Source organism: Plectrocnemia conspersa, unplaced genomic scaffold, assembly GCF_051122295.1.
Source record: "Plectrocnemia conspersa isolate PC_06_02 unplaced genomic scaffold, ASM5112229v1 ptg000011l, whole genome shotgun sequence".
Classification (NCBI taxonomy): domain Eukaryota; kingdom Metazoa; phylum Arthropoda; class Insecta; order Trichoptera; family Polycentropodidae; genus Plectrocnemia; species Plectrocnemia conspersa.
This window is the reverse complement of record NW_028277175.1, coordinates 689,323-702,860: the sequence shown is the minus strand read 5'-3', so window position 1 is coordinate 702,860 and position 13,538 is coordinate 689,323. Positions and strand designations below refer to the sequence as shown.

At 30.6% G+C, this 13,538-nt stretch overlaps 1 protein-coding gene across 11 annotated transcripts in view; it reads right to left on the bottom strand.

The window, feature by feature from the left end:
* LOC148229064 (FMRFamide receptor-like) overlaps window positions 1-13,538 on the bottom strand; it is a 130,993-nt gene that overhangs the window by 19,535 nt on the left and 97,920 nt on the right. For all 11 annotated transcript variants that reach the window (XM_088197133.1, XM_088197138.1, XM_088197131.1 and 8 more), the window contains exon 4: window positions 7,342-7,411. The gene's annotated coding sequence lies outside the window, so the exon portion shown is untranslated. The remainder of the gene's footprint in view (window positions 1-7,341; window positions 7,412-13,538) is intronic.

Genomic DNA, 13,538 nt, shown 5'->3' with positions numbered 1-13,538 from the left:
TTTAACAATAATAAAAAAATATAGCTTTGTGGCAAATATCTTTGCTAAGCAAGTACAGCATCAAACGTCGCCAAATTTACTGAATTAATATATATTGTTATGCTGTTACACATTCTAAACAGTTTAATAAGATCTATATTAGATATAAGAAAAAAAATTGGTTCCTCCCCAAAACATCAGCTTCAATAAAATGACTGAAAACTCAATATTACTTAAAAGTATATTTAAGGGATTAAAAAACAGATTATTAACTCGCTAGTTAAGTGGTTTTCGATTTTAAAAACATAAATGTAAACGGTGCTTTTAGTGATGAGAGTACCTGATCCCTCTTTAGTCCCATCCAAAACTTTAAATTTGAAAATAACAAAGCATTAGTGACGATAACCACAAAATTTCACGTAGAAATACTATACATATTTATTAAATATACGATAGGCTAACGGTATAAATTTGGGGTTAATACCTGAAAGACATGGGTTCGAATGGCAAATGAACTTTAGTGTTTCACGATATCTTAAAATTATATTAATGTTAAATGTGCAATAAATAAAATAATATAAAAAAATCACATCTTAATTACAAAAATATCTCAATCATCAATTTATCGTTATGGTTTTAAAAAAAAATATGTTCCATTTGGAATTAAAAAATAAAAACTGAGCAAAATAAATTCGAAATTTATTTTTAGAAAAAAATTAAAATGTCATGACACGCTGTCCAAAATGTTTTGAAACGGTTCAACGAATGTGGTTATTACAAATCAAAACCAAAAACTGGAAGAAAATGAAAAACAAGTACACAAGAACATCGAATCTTGATTCGTGAGGCCCTTTAAAATCATCGAAAAACGTATTCAAAGCTGGCTGCTGAAGTCTGTGTAAACGGATGGCCATCCATTTATTTGCGGACGGTAAGAAGAAGGCTCAAAGATATGGGACTCAGAGGTTGTAAATCCCGACACACACCGTTTCTTTCAGAAATAAATAAAACTCGATGGTTAGAGTGGGCACAAAAACACTAAGATTAGACATCTGAAGATTGGACGTAAGTAATTTGGTCCGATGAATCCAGCTTTGAGGTAATTTTAAACTAATATTAGTTGATATAAAAAAATATTAAAAACTTTTTTTTTTTGCCCACTTCTTTTCGCCTGGTAAATATATATAAAGTATATATTTTTAGTACTATTATCCACTTCCTAGGGATTTTGAAAAAAAAATTGCGAAAAAAGTCAATCATTAAGCGGTTAATATAAGGTATTTTTTAGAAGTATAGAGCTTTAAAATGAAATAAAACATAAAAATCGTTGTAATGGCCATGATACTGGCTTTATCAGAAAGATGATTTTACGTCAATATTGTTTAAATATGATTTTGGGCATATGGGCGCCGCGAATGGCTCAAATAAAGCAGAATCTGGAAGTCCAATTTTAGGGGCCGTATATCAGTAATAACGCGGCGAATGTTGGCTTCCAAGTCGTCCATCGTCTCTAGTTTATCGGCGTAGACTAGCGACTTCACATATCACCACAGAACACAATCCAAAGGTGATAAATCACACGACCTTGGACAATACGAATGTTTATATTAAGGGGTATGCACTATATTTTTGTCGTTTAAGAGGTACGCGAGTAAAATAGTTTGCCGACCACTGCTTTACACTATTGTCTAATTTATCCTTTGATGAATAATGAATGCTCATTTTTGTCATTAACGCGAGTTTAAAGAATAAGATCCCTTATGCCTGCACTACACTCTCTGGAAGTTGGCCAAGGTTGGCCAAGGATGGAGAATATAGTTGGTTTCTTCGGGGTTACTTCGGTCGAGTTAGGTTCTGCCCGCTCTAAAATCTCTTGGAAGTTGTCCGAGGTTACCGATAACGGGAGGTAAAGTGAAGGTAATTCAGTCGACTTGGCCAGCTTCGAGCGCTTCCGAACATTGTCGACAAAAGGACCGGAGTCAAAGGGACCGAAGTCGGAACTGCTCTTTTGAGCGCGAGCGGTGAGATACTTCCCGCGTGCTAAGTGACGAGATTGAGAGAGATAATAATATGGTGTTTTGCAAACTGAGATAGAACGAGTAACTCGGTTCAATTTCAGTATGCGCGTAGGCGTCCTATGGTTAACACGCATGTCGAGCGCTGCATCGTGGTCACGTGGTCAAGTTATATTACCACATGCTAATCGGGGACTTCAACAGACTCTTACTGACATTTTTAAATAATTTAGGGCAGCAAAATAGATTAATTATATTTTTGAAAGTATATTCTTCTAATAGAGATCATTATTATATTTTTTTCATTTAAAATTAAGCAATTAAAAAATAATTAGTGGTACTTGATTTTGTTAAAAAAATCGTTTCGAATATCCTTATGTATTTTTCTTGATTGGTTTATATAAATGTCACTCCATAACGAATTCTTATTTAGAATCAATGGCGACAAATTCTAGGATAGTCACAGATGTGGTGTTCGTATTCTGAAGTATCATTTTTATGCCTTATGGCATTTTGCAAAAGCCGACAAAGATTTTGCGTAAATTGAATCTTTACGACCGAAAAGTTTTCATTGATATTGTATTGGTGCTTGCCCACACAAACTTTTTTATTATCAGTAGCGTAATTTTAATAATATTACAATTTAAAAATTGCGATTATCGCGCGCAAATATGCCAGCTGTACGTGACAGAAGCCGCCGTCCGGACGGCGTATTAAATTTGCGACAGTGTGGTCGCTTACTCGAAGTCGTTGGTCTTGGCCAACTTCAGTTGTAACTTCGATTCGTACAACTTCCAGAGAGTGTAGTGCAGGCATTACAGTGTTATTGTATTTATCAAATAATTGAATTATATCAAATAATAATAACTAAATTGTTAATAAAGTAAAAAATCATGTATTTTAAGTAGCTTAATTTAAAAATTAATAGCACATAATATGAAAAAAAAGTTAAATAAGAAATTTATCAATATTCATACATATTTTATTACATAATTTTTAATTTCCACAGTAATATACATATATTTTAAAAATAAGTATGTACATTATGAAATTAAAAGTCAAAAGTATTTGTAAACATGAACAAATATTTTCAACAAACTGCTTTTGAGTGCCCTTGAGAGTCGCAATCGCGTCCCTTATTCTTGACCGTTTCGGTCAAAACATCAACGCCTGAGCATTGCTCCTCTTGCACGAGTCGTCCAGCTTCTTGATGAGCTCGCTAAATATTTGCGGCGATAGATTTAAAAAGCTCGAAATAATATGTGGAATGATGTTCATAGATGTAATGTTATATTACCCTGTTCTTATAATAGCCTTTTATGTTACGACGGTAAATTTACAGCTATATTTTTTGTAACAGATTAAATCTTCTTATATCTTAGAAACTAATATTTCGAGTAAAATTTCTCAGGCTACTATCGGAGAGTGTCATCCTTTTTTTTCCGCACCACTTCACTCGGCGCATTCATCTTCATATTTTCGCACGAATAATTCTTGTCCGAAACACAACAATGGCTCGTCTCTCACTCCACGCCATTAAACTCGACGATTTTTCTTCGTTTCAGCGCGAATGGAATTCAACTTTGCGCTCCGAGGTAAAAATTTACATCCCGCAGACCAACTCAAGGTGTTGTTTCGCTCTCTAGAGGGATTATCCTACAGTGAGCTTCCAGGACTTAGCGCGAATTGATTATTCACACTGAAACTTTGGATGTTCGGCTGAGTTCAATCGTTCAACTCTAACCTCAGAGTGGTGCTTTAAGTTTTCAAAGGAGGATGCAGCTCATGATGTAGTATCATAATGTGACACGAGGCTTTATTCCACACGAGTGAAACTTCGCTAATTGCTTTCAAGCGACGGCTCTTTGCTATGAACGGTAAAATTTTAAGTACTCTCAAGATTTTAAGGGCGTAAAACTACTCAGAGTGTTAATCGCTCGCGGGTGTCTCGTTTAATTGGTGTGTTGTTGAAGTTTGCTGTGAAATTAACCACTAGTATAGTAGAGCAAATCGTGAAATTGAGAGCTTGTTTTCACTAGATTAGTTGATGTTAAACACACAACACTAAAAGCATTTAGAAAATATTTTGACTGGTAAAATATTTAATATGACGATTTTTTAATTAATTATCAATTTATAATATATAATCTAATTTGAGATTACCAATATTTTGCGGTAAGACATAATAGATTTTTGTCTATGCTGTAAATTAGCCATATTCCCAAGAATCATAAACTTTTTTCTTTGAGATCTAAAGAAAAATCTTTTTAACTGCTCATTACAATCACTACTTAAAACAATAAAAATCAATGCAATATAAATAAATTTCTTTCAGTCGTATTAAAAATAATATAACACGAATTAAAGTATTAATGTTCGAATACTTCAGTGTATGCAATAGCACCATACGCACATGTAAATATAGACTCACACACGCACACGTATACATATTCGAGGCAAAAATACACAAAAGGGGTTGACACAACTGACACAAAACACAAAAGCTGTCAAACATAGCTGAATCATTTAAAATTAGCACTATATTGTCACCAATAAATTAGTAAAAAAACTTTTTCCACAATTTTATTGTGGCAGTTAAATACAGTCGCGATTGACGCAACTTAACGACTAAAATAAATGCTTTAAATTACATGAATATATTTCATTGTTCTACCTGAAATATTAATATTATTAAATATGAAATCGTTTACCAATAAGTAATAGACAAATATTTTTTCCAATTTCATTAGAAAACATGCGGTTTTACGAGTCTATCATATGATGGGCTTCGCGCTGGTGACTCGACTCGGCTGCCCATCATACGGTGCGCATGGCATGGAAGAGGTTAATCTCTTTGCTCTTACATTTTCAATATAAAATAAAAAAATAATATTTAATATTATATATTTTTTAAACAATTAATATGCAAAGTCATCTTACATAACTTTTTACCTATATTAAATCACGTTTTTAAAAGGGCTTTTTTAACACATCTCACGGCTTATTCATGTTTATATCACCGTATAATCGAAGTGTATTGTGGTGGGATCGCAAGTATATGTAAGTGTATACTTTAAGGCTTTGATCCATTATTCAACGAGAGCCTCCTGAAAGCACTAGAGCATAAAATTTGGACGCATAGTTACACGGTAGTGAAAGAGTGAGACAAATCATTTTTGAGCTATAAAGGTCCATGCGGGACGAGAGTTAAGAGGCTCCGGGGATTCTAAAAATCTTGATTTAACACAGTGTTTATTTCTTTGCCTATTTGGCTCGAATCCCGAGCCTATCTTGTGCCAACGTTTACGGGTCAAATCTGCAGTAGAAACGAACGAAAAAAAGGTGGACGTAAAGAGTCATAACTAGTGTGTTACTTTATGGTTGGAAAGGTTTTATGAAGTAAAATGTTATAGGAATTAATCACAATTAACTTTTTTGATTAAGTAAAAGACGTATTTTAGATTGATAGAGACAAAGTAAAAAAATATTATTTTACTAAATATAGGTGACTAAGCATAATAATTATATAATATTAGTGAGGTATATGTAAGAAGAAAATTTACTTAACTGTAAAGATATTTTTATCCCTTATGACTAACTAGATATGTATATAAATTCTGATATACAAAGCAATTGATTTTTCTATACATAATATATTTCATATCTATATTAATTACATAGGTCGAAATAGCGTAGTCCGTAAGATCTAAACTAGTAACCCAGAGGTCGGGGGTACGAGACATGGCAAAAGTCTCGATTTTTTTTATAAAAACGCGCAATTAACAAAAATCAGCCTTAGCTCCATAGTGACATATATTAATTTTAAATTAAAATACACATGTAGGTATTTATTATGTCTATTTGACTTACTTAGTTGTTACAGATTCATCCCATTGTAACGCAATAGGTGTACGCCTGTTAGATTACAACGAAAAATTGAAAAATAAATTGTTAGTAAAAATTATATTGTAGATAGCTATGTTAACTTAAAGCAAAACAATTAGTCCGACAGCGTTTTTCGGGTCGAAAACTCTTATATAAAGAAAAAGGCAGTTTTATTAATACTTTTTTCAATCAACTGTTTATTTTTAAATTTAACCAATGATACTGAATTATTGACATATAACACTAAACAACATAATATTGTCGCTTTTATTGGAATAATCATGGCTTAAAAATATTTTTACTCTGATAAAATATTAGCTGTAAAGCTATTATTAAAATTGATAATAGCTATACGCGTTAAAAACGCAATATACGTGCTAAAACGCAATAAAATACTATTAGTTACTATAAATGCTATATTACTTTGACTTTTTCTGCAAGGTTAGAATTCATTATATGTTTAAATTGTTGATTCAATTTTGCAAATATTTAAATAAAATTTTTTTTTTCTCAAACCTTAAAAATTTCCCGTCGTATCAAGAAAACCTACTACAGACGGACCAAGTGTATATAAGAAAATACATGCCACATAAACTTTACCTTCATTAAAAAAATATTTCCAAAAATAGTTTTTATCTGACGTGGGTCCAATGTGTTACGACAGGTTACATCTGTACCATTTGTTAAAGTCAACTAGGCATAATTTATATTTACAAGTGAGTATTAACCACTTAACATTTGAGTCTGGGACTCAGTAAAGTCTAAATATATAATTATAAATTATGATGTGATTCAAAAATTGTAATCAATAGATTTTAATATGAGCGCATTTTTATAAAGAAAATTCGAGTTTGCTGTCGTGGCTCGAACCCGTGGCCTCTAGGTTTCCAGCGTGGACCTTACAAACTACGGTATTTCGACTTTTTCTGTTAGCTTAACTCACAAGTCGTTATTTTCCCAAATTATTTTATATATTACTATCTTTTTTGCGATGAAAAAAATGATAAAGATAATAATTAATTTCAGGCATTTTAGAATATTATTAATTTTATTTTATTTTTTATTTTTATTTTTTCGATTAAATTAAGACCATCGTGGCCTAACAGGTTACCCCAATGCGCCACGATGGTCGAAAGCAAATTATAAATTTATAAAACATAAAAAAACGTATATATATAAATAAATATAACAATACTTAAACATAACAAAAAAAAATTATAAAATATTAAAATTAAAAGATATAAGCCGGATCAGATCCTCGTAGCTAACATTAAATAAATCAATTTTCAATGCCAGCGTATTAATAGATATCTATAATGCTTAATACTATTTGCATTGAATAATATAATTATAAATTAATAAAAATTAATAAAATAGTAACAGACAGAAAGCTTTTCTATAACTGTTTTTTTAATCTGAAATTTATAAACATTTTAATAACATTGATTATTTTTATACTTACGATTTTTTTTCTCTGTTTTCAGTTGAGGTTTTTCTCTCGACGTTTCGCCAAAAAATTTGTTCGGCATCCTCTGAAAAAGAATAATATTAATAATATATAATTAAATTTAATGTTAATAATATTTAATACAGCTATAAAAAAATAAAATTACTATAAAATAAGAATTCATATGTTAACAAAAAAAGTTAAAAACTGAACTCTTGACTTTACATTTATTGCGTTCATCTTTATACTGATTTTCTTATTTTTCCTACTACTATACAATTTCAAAAATATTATCTAGATTATTAAGTTTAAAAAAATTTAAATAAATTTTTCAGGAATTTTCAGGAATCCTGAATTTACAATCTAAATTAAAATCAGTATGTATATCAAAAAATAATGGTATTTAAAAACGTAGCTACTAAATTTTAATATATTAATTATATTATCTTATTTTTGTGGCAAACTATTATTGTTTAGTGCAATCAATTATAGCCAGAATTCTGATGCTTTCTTTAATTTTATTTTTATTCAAGAATATTGAGCGTAAGACATAAATTGAGTACGTCACGCTTGATATCTAAAATGATGTATTTCTGAATTATTTTGACGTCACTTCGCGAGGGAAAACATTATAGATAACACAAACTTCAGCTACGTCAATAAAAAAGGAAGACGACGATGAAGAAGCTTCGGTGTTTTCCATTAAAACGCCACAATTCATAGGCTCAATTTTTCAAGCGAAACGACGATACATGACACACACATTCTAACAAACTCAGTGGCGTGCAATTAATTTTGTCTGCCACAATTTATCGCTTGCAAATTTTCAGGGCGCTTCAAGTGTAGTTTAATTGCGTACCGACAAATTGAATTATAACCCGCGACTGGTGACTCGTCCTTATCCATTACAATAATTACCCCTGTATCGTGATTTTCTATAGTAAAAATAAATAACCACTAGGTTATTTCACATCAAGTAATAAATAACCATTTTATAACCATAATGCAAATTATTTATGTATATTTTTCTGTGCGAGTTCAAATAAAACACAGTATGGCGAAAGCCACGATAAATATTAATCTGAGATTTGGCGAAGGTACTGTCAGTCAGAGAACTAAAGCATTGCTTGAAAATAAGCTTCGTTGTAGACCTTCATCTGTTGGTTATTAAAAAATATAGAAAAACACTAATACATAACTGTTCACTCGCATTAGACTCGAAAGATTTTCTTGCAATTGTTTTACGACATCTTAATGCCATAGAAAAGGTGAAAAAATGTACAAATATGTACTCCAGAATAAGCGAAATACTCTTCGGAGCGATGATTGCCGTAGCTCAGATATTAACTTTATTAAGTAACTAAATTTGTAAAACAGAAGATGCTTTACTTTCTAAGAAGTAACAAATGACTGATGATTTAGAAAGAAGAGAAGTCATTGCTATTGCCAATTGTTAGCGACCGTGGAACGACGCGGACGAAATCCGTGTTGTTGGTCTACTAGCATTTGGCGACAATAATTGTGGAATATGTATGTACTTATATTTATCAAACGACTCAGCAGGTGAGAAGAAAACATTTTCTACTTCAACGGAGCTATACAATGCTATTTAATTTATTCAATTAATATTTTGAATTGAAATCTAAATATTACATAAGTATTTTTAATTTCCTTAGATTCAAATTGTGGAAATGAAATGGTTATATTGCATCGCTGGTTGCAGATATTACATTTACATACACCAAGCTATAACATATATCACTACTCTGTGGTAATAAGTACTAAAATCCATATGTTAGACATAAAACACACGAATACTAAAATACGTGCTAACGGAAAGCAAACCTAATCGATAGTAGAGCAGAAATTAAAATAAATAAATATTACTCGAGAGTTTTAAGTAAAAGTAAAAATATATATTAAGTAAACACAGTTTGAGAATCTGGCAGAGGCGCTGGCTTTTAAACAATCGTTTTTCTAATGAGATGATGAAGAACGCAATTAATCAATTTTCGATAAATATATTATTACATATAGCACAATACATAACCGTTTAGAAGTTTATTATAGATGTGTGCATAAAAACTATTTTAGTGAAATCATATCCTAATACATTTTCGCTAGTAAATAAATAAAATATAATTTATTTGATATACGCTAGTGAACCTATATGCTGCTCTAAAATGTCTATGAAATTTTATTTGGTAATTGCAAAATGTTCATTTGCTTTTTAAAATTAAATAATAAAAGTTGAAAAACTTCAGTTAGTTGTAGAAATATGTCAAATTAAATTGGCTAATATACTCTTTCAGTGTAATTATATCCAAATACATTTTACCGGTAAATACATATTTTTACTATTGAAATTATAATTCAACGTAAAACGTTCATTTGCTGTTACCCAAACATAATTGAAAAATAATAGTTGGTCATAGAACTTTCTTTACGCCATGATGTATTTATTGATTTCTTTAGTTTTTAGGTTTGAGTTTGAACAGAAAATGAACGTTTAAAGTGAATGTGTTTTTTCAGTGAAATTATATTTTCACTAGTAAAAATAAAATTGCATTAAAAATGTATCGAATAATTGATTTAAAATTTTATCGGTCAATACCAGTGAAACTATATTTATTTACTCGTACTTTTGGAACATTTTGGCCTTAACAGGTAATATATCGCGCTACATTTATTTTTTCTAAGAGTGTTAGGATACAATTCTTTGCATTCTTAGCGTAGCGTCTACTTCATAAAGCACTTTTTAACATTTCTAAGGGGCGGTGTCGATAATCCATTAATAAAGGCGACTTTGACAACGAGCTTAAGAGCAATCGCATCCCTTATTCTTGCTCGTCTTGGTCAGGACGATAGCGCTCAAGAATGCTTCACTTGCATGAGTTATCAAGCTTCTCAGAGAGCTTGCCAAACACAAGAGCTAGAAACAAATATGTGAGATAGATATGGTTAACTCTCATTTCAGATAGTATTGACTTGTTCTCATCCAGGTACTCGCAGTTGGTGGACACATTGCGGTCCAGCCATTAATATTATTATTGTAAATATTTTATATTTGCAGGGTGTATGTAAATAAATTTATGTAAAAATGCAAACATTTATGTACAGCGTTCATTTGTATAAATATAGATAAAATATCTATTATAAAATACCATTGATTTTCACGCTTATACAACTACATAAATCTCCAATTTAATAAGCCCGCCCGGTCTGACAAAGTGTGCCTCGCAAATTTCCCACTCGATCCGCGAAAACCTGTTGGTTATGGACAGGAAAATTTTGTTTTTTTCTGGATTTTAGGACATACGCATATCCATCTGTCCAGGGGATCCCATTTCCACCGGTGGCGTTGATGGATGGTGGCATCCGATGCTGCGCATATAAATTCAAGCATTATATCTACACCGTGGACATATTTGTTAAAGGCTGTTGACGAGGATCATGCTGAATATATAAATATGCCTCGGTAACTAACTTTTTACCTTAATTACTCATTGCGAAGTTGTTAATATAACAGTTTAATGAGATGGGGTACTTTAAAGTTAACGAGAAGTTTTCACGGAATCCAATATATGAGTGTATACGAGATTTAATATTTAAGAGATCAAAAAACAAATTATCAACCCTCTAGTTAAGTGGTTTGATTAATTGATTAGGAGGAGATGTAAAACATGCTTTCAAATTAAAGCCGTATATAATAATTTAAAATAATTAAAAAATATTTCACTGATTTAAATCTGGTATTTCACTGCTTCTTTTGTGGTTTTTGATTGTGTTAACATGGTTGTAGCGCAAAAAAATCAATGCTTAAAACATGATTATGCCTATTAATTTATGCTAATTTAAACACACATGCCATTAAAATAAATACTAGACATTAATTTGTATTCATACTAAATAAAATTATATATTTTTAACCCGTATTAATACTATTCGATAAAATTGTTATACAAGCATTTAACTTTAAAGATGTTAAGCCCACATCATGATTTTAAGTCAGATAAAATTCCGCAAAGTTAAGCTCGATTACGAACGGAAAAGGTTAAAATAAATAAGAGCACTTTACTCTCTAATTAAATATTAACTTGATGTTACTTATGCATGTGCTTATAAATATTTTATCATGTGAAAATACGTACTTTTTTTGAGTCTAGTTTTATGTGATAGTTTTATAAATGTTGCGAATAATATATATTTTAATATAGGATCAAAAAAATGGTTGTGTGCCTCGCAATATAAAAAAGTCACAAGGGTCTAAGCTTTATTTGATTTTTGGCTTTGATTCGTTCTAAAAAAATCGCAAAGTCTTAAGTATATTTTTATTGAAGCAAATGTATTTAGAAGAGATGAAATAATAATAAAAACACTTTTTTGCGTCTTATACTACTGAAACGCAGTAATCTGTCATTGCTTTGAAAACACGCAGTAGTTTAATATCAGTGCAAAGTATATTCTTGCATACTATATATCATTGTTAAATGTGAATTACGCGATGAAATATATATGTGTTTATTGCAGTCAAACTTTATTTAGAATATTCGTAAAAGCTCGTAAATGCTGACACTCATCTAAATCGTAGTAATGAATTACATAATTTTGGTTGAACTTAAACCTTAATCTAATAAATGGACATTATGAGATACCAGAAATGGTGCAAAATTTTACGACGAATTGAATTGAAGCTATAAATTAAAGACTCAACTAAAGCGAGCTTCGTGGACGAATTTATGTGACGGTACATAAGTTATTGACAACATAAATATATATTTTCAGACCCCAAAACCATAAAAATGCTATTAGTTAATTTCAAAGCATACACTAACTTTTTAAATACGTTTTCTAACTTCTTGTAAGTATCTACAATATATTGTATATACACATGTATGTATATAATCATGGGTAATTTGACTTTTATTTCGGTGATTTGTGAGACTGTATTTAAATATAAAATTTTCCTGCATTAATTATAAAAATACTTTTTGATGTAAATCTATATTAATACTATTTAATATTGATAAAACTTATCAAGTAATGATGATCAGATTTGTAATAAAAAATAATTTAATAAAATCCTTCGATTGGTTTAGAGTACAAGTATACATCAGTTAATGACAAAGCAATTAAAAGATTTAAGAAACATGCTAATTAAATATTAGCATAGTTTAATATTAGAACGAAATATTTAACCTGGGCCTTATGGACCTTATTGTTTTTCGAGAGATCGGAATTAGTGATTATTATATAAAAATAATTTTAATCGATCATCACAGACTAGGTTAACCTATTTTTTTTAATCTTATGGATGAATATCGTTATAATTAATAGAAATCATGCTAGGTCGTACATATTACATATTGATTTTTTTATATTTAGCTACTTCAGCACATTAAAATAAAAAAATATTATTTGCTTTACAAATCTAAGCACGTCTATAGATTATCGCGTTTAAAATCAAAATACACACTTACATTCCATAATTCGATGCGCATAAATAAAGAGGTCAGAAACTTTCTCAGTCTGCCACATTAATAAAATTACACGCGCAATCGAACGAAACACGCAAAATTTACATTTTATGCGGCTTTAAAATCTTGCCAAAAAGGACAAATCCGCCCGCCACCCAACAAACGCCATAAAACGCTCAACGAGAGCGCCATAAAATCATAATGTCCCCGAAAAACCATGCCAATAATTAAAATGTCAGCAAATATGCGATTCTCATGAAGTACGCTAACGAGGAAAGTCGTTTAAAATCCGGACAATTTATCAACCCAAACCGAATTACACAGAGCCACATTCTAATTGGAAGACATTAAGGTTATACGTCTTAATCTGGCTTAATTAAAAAATTGCGTGACTAGAAGAAAATAAACTCCACTATATAAATTATCGTTCGTATTCAGTTGAGCAAGATTTACGCTATTTCTTCCCATGCTCTCGCCACCCCACACCACTGTCCTTTTTTAAACGCTTGATTAAATAGCTAGAACTTTAATGACTCTCTCTTTCACTAAGACTTTAAACTTTGTTATTAACTTGATGTTTACTGTTACGTTAAATTTTGGGTTCTTAGTCATTAAAAAAGTTTTATTTAGACTGTATCTTAATCGATATAAAGAGTATAACTAATACTAAAAGATCAAACAGTTATTAGGGTCAGCTTACAGAACATGAGAACAACCCTCGTGTGGAGTTTCGAT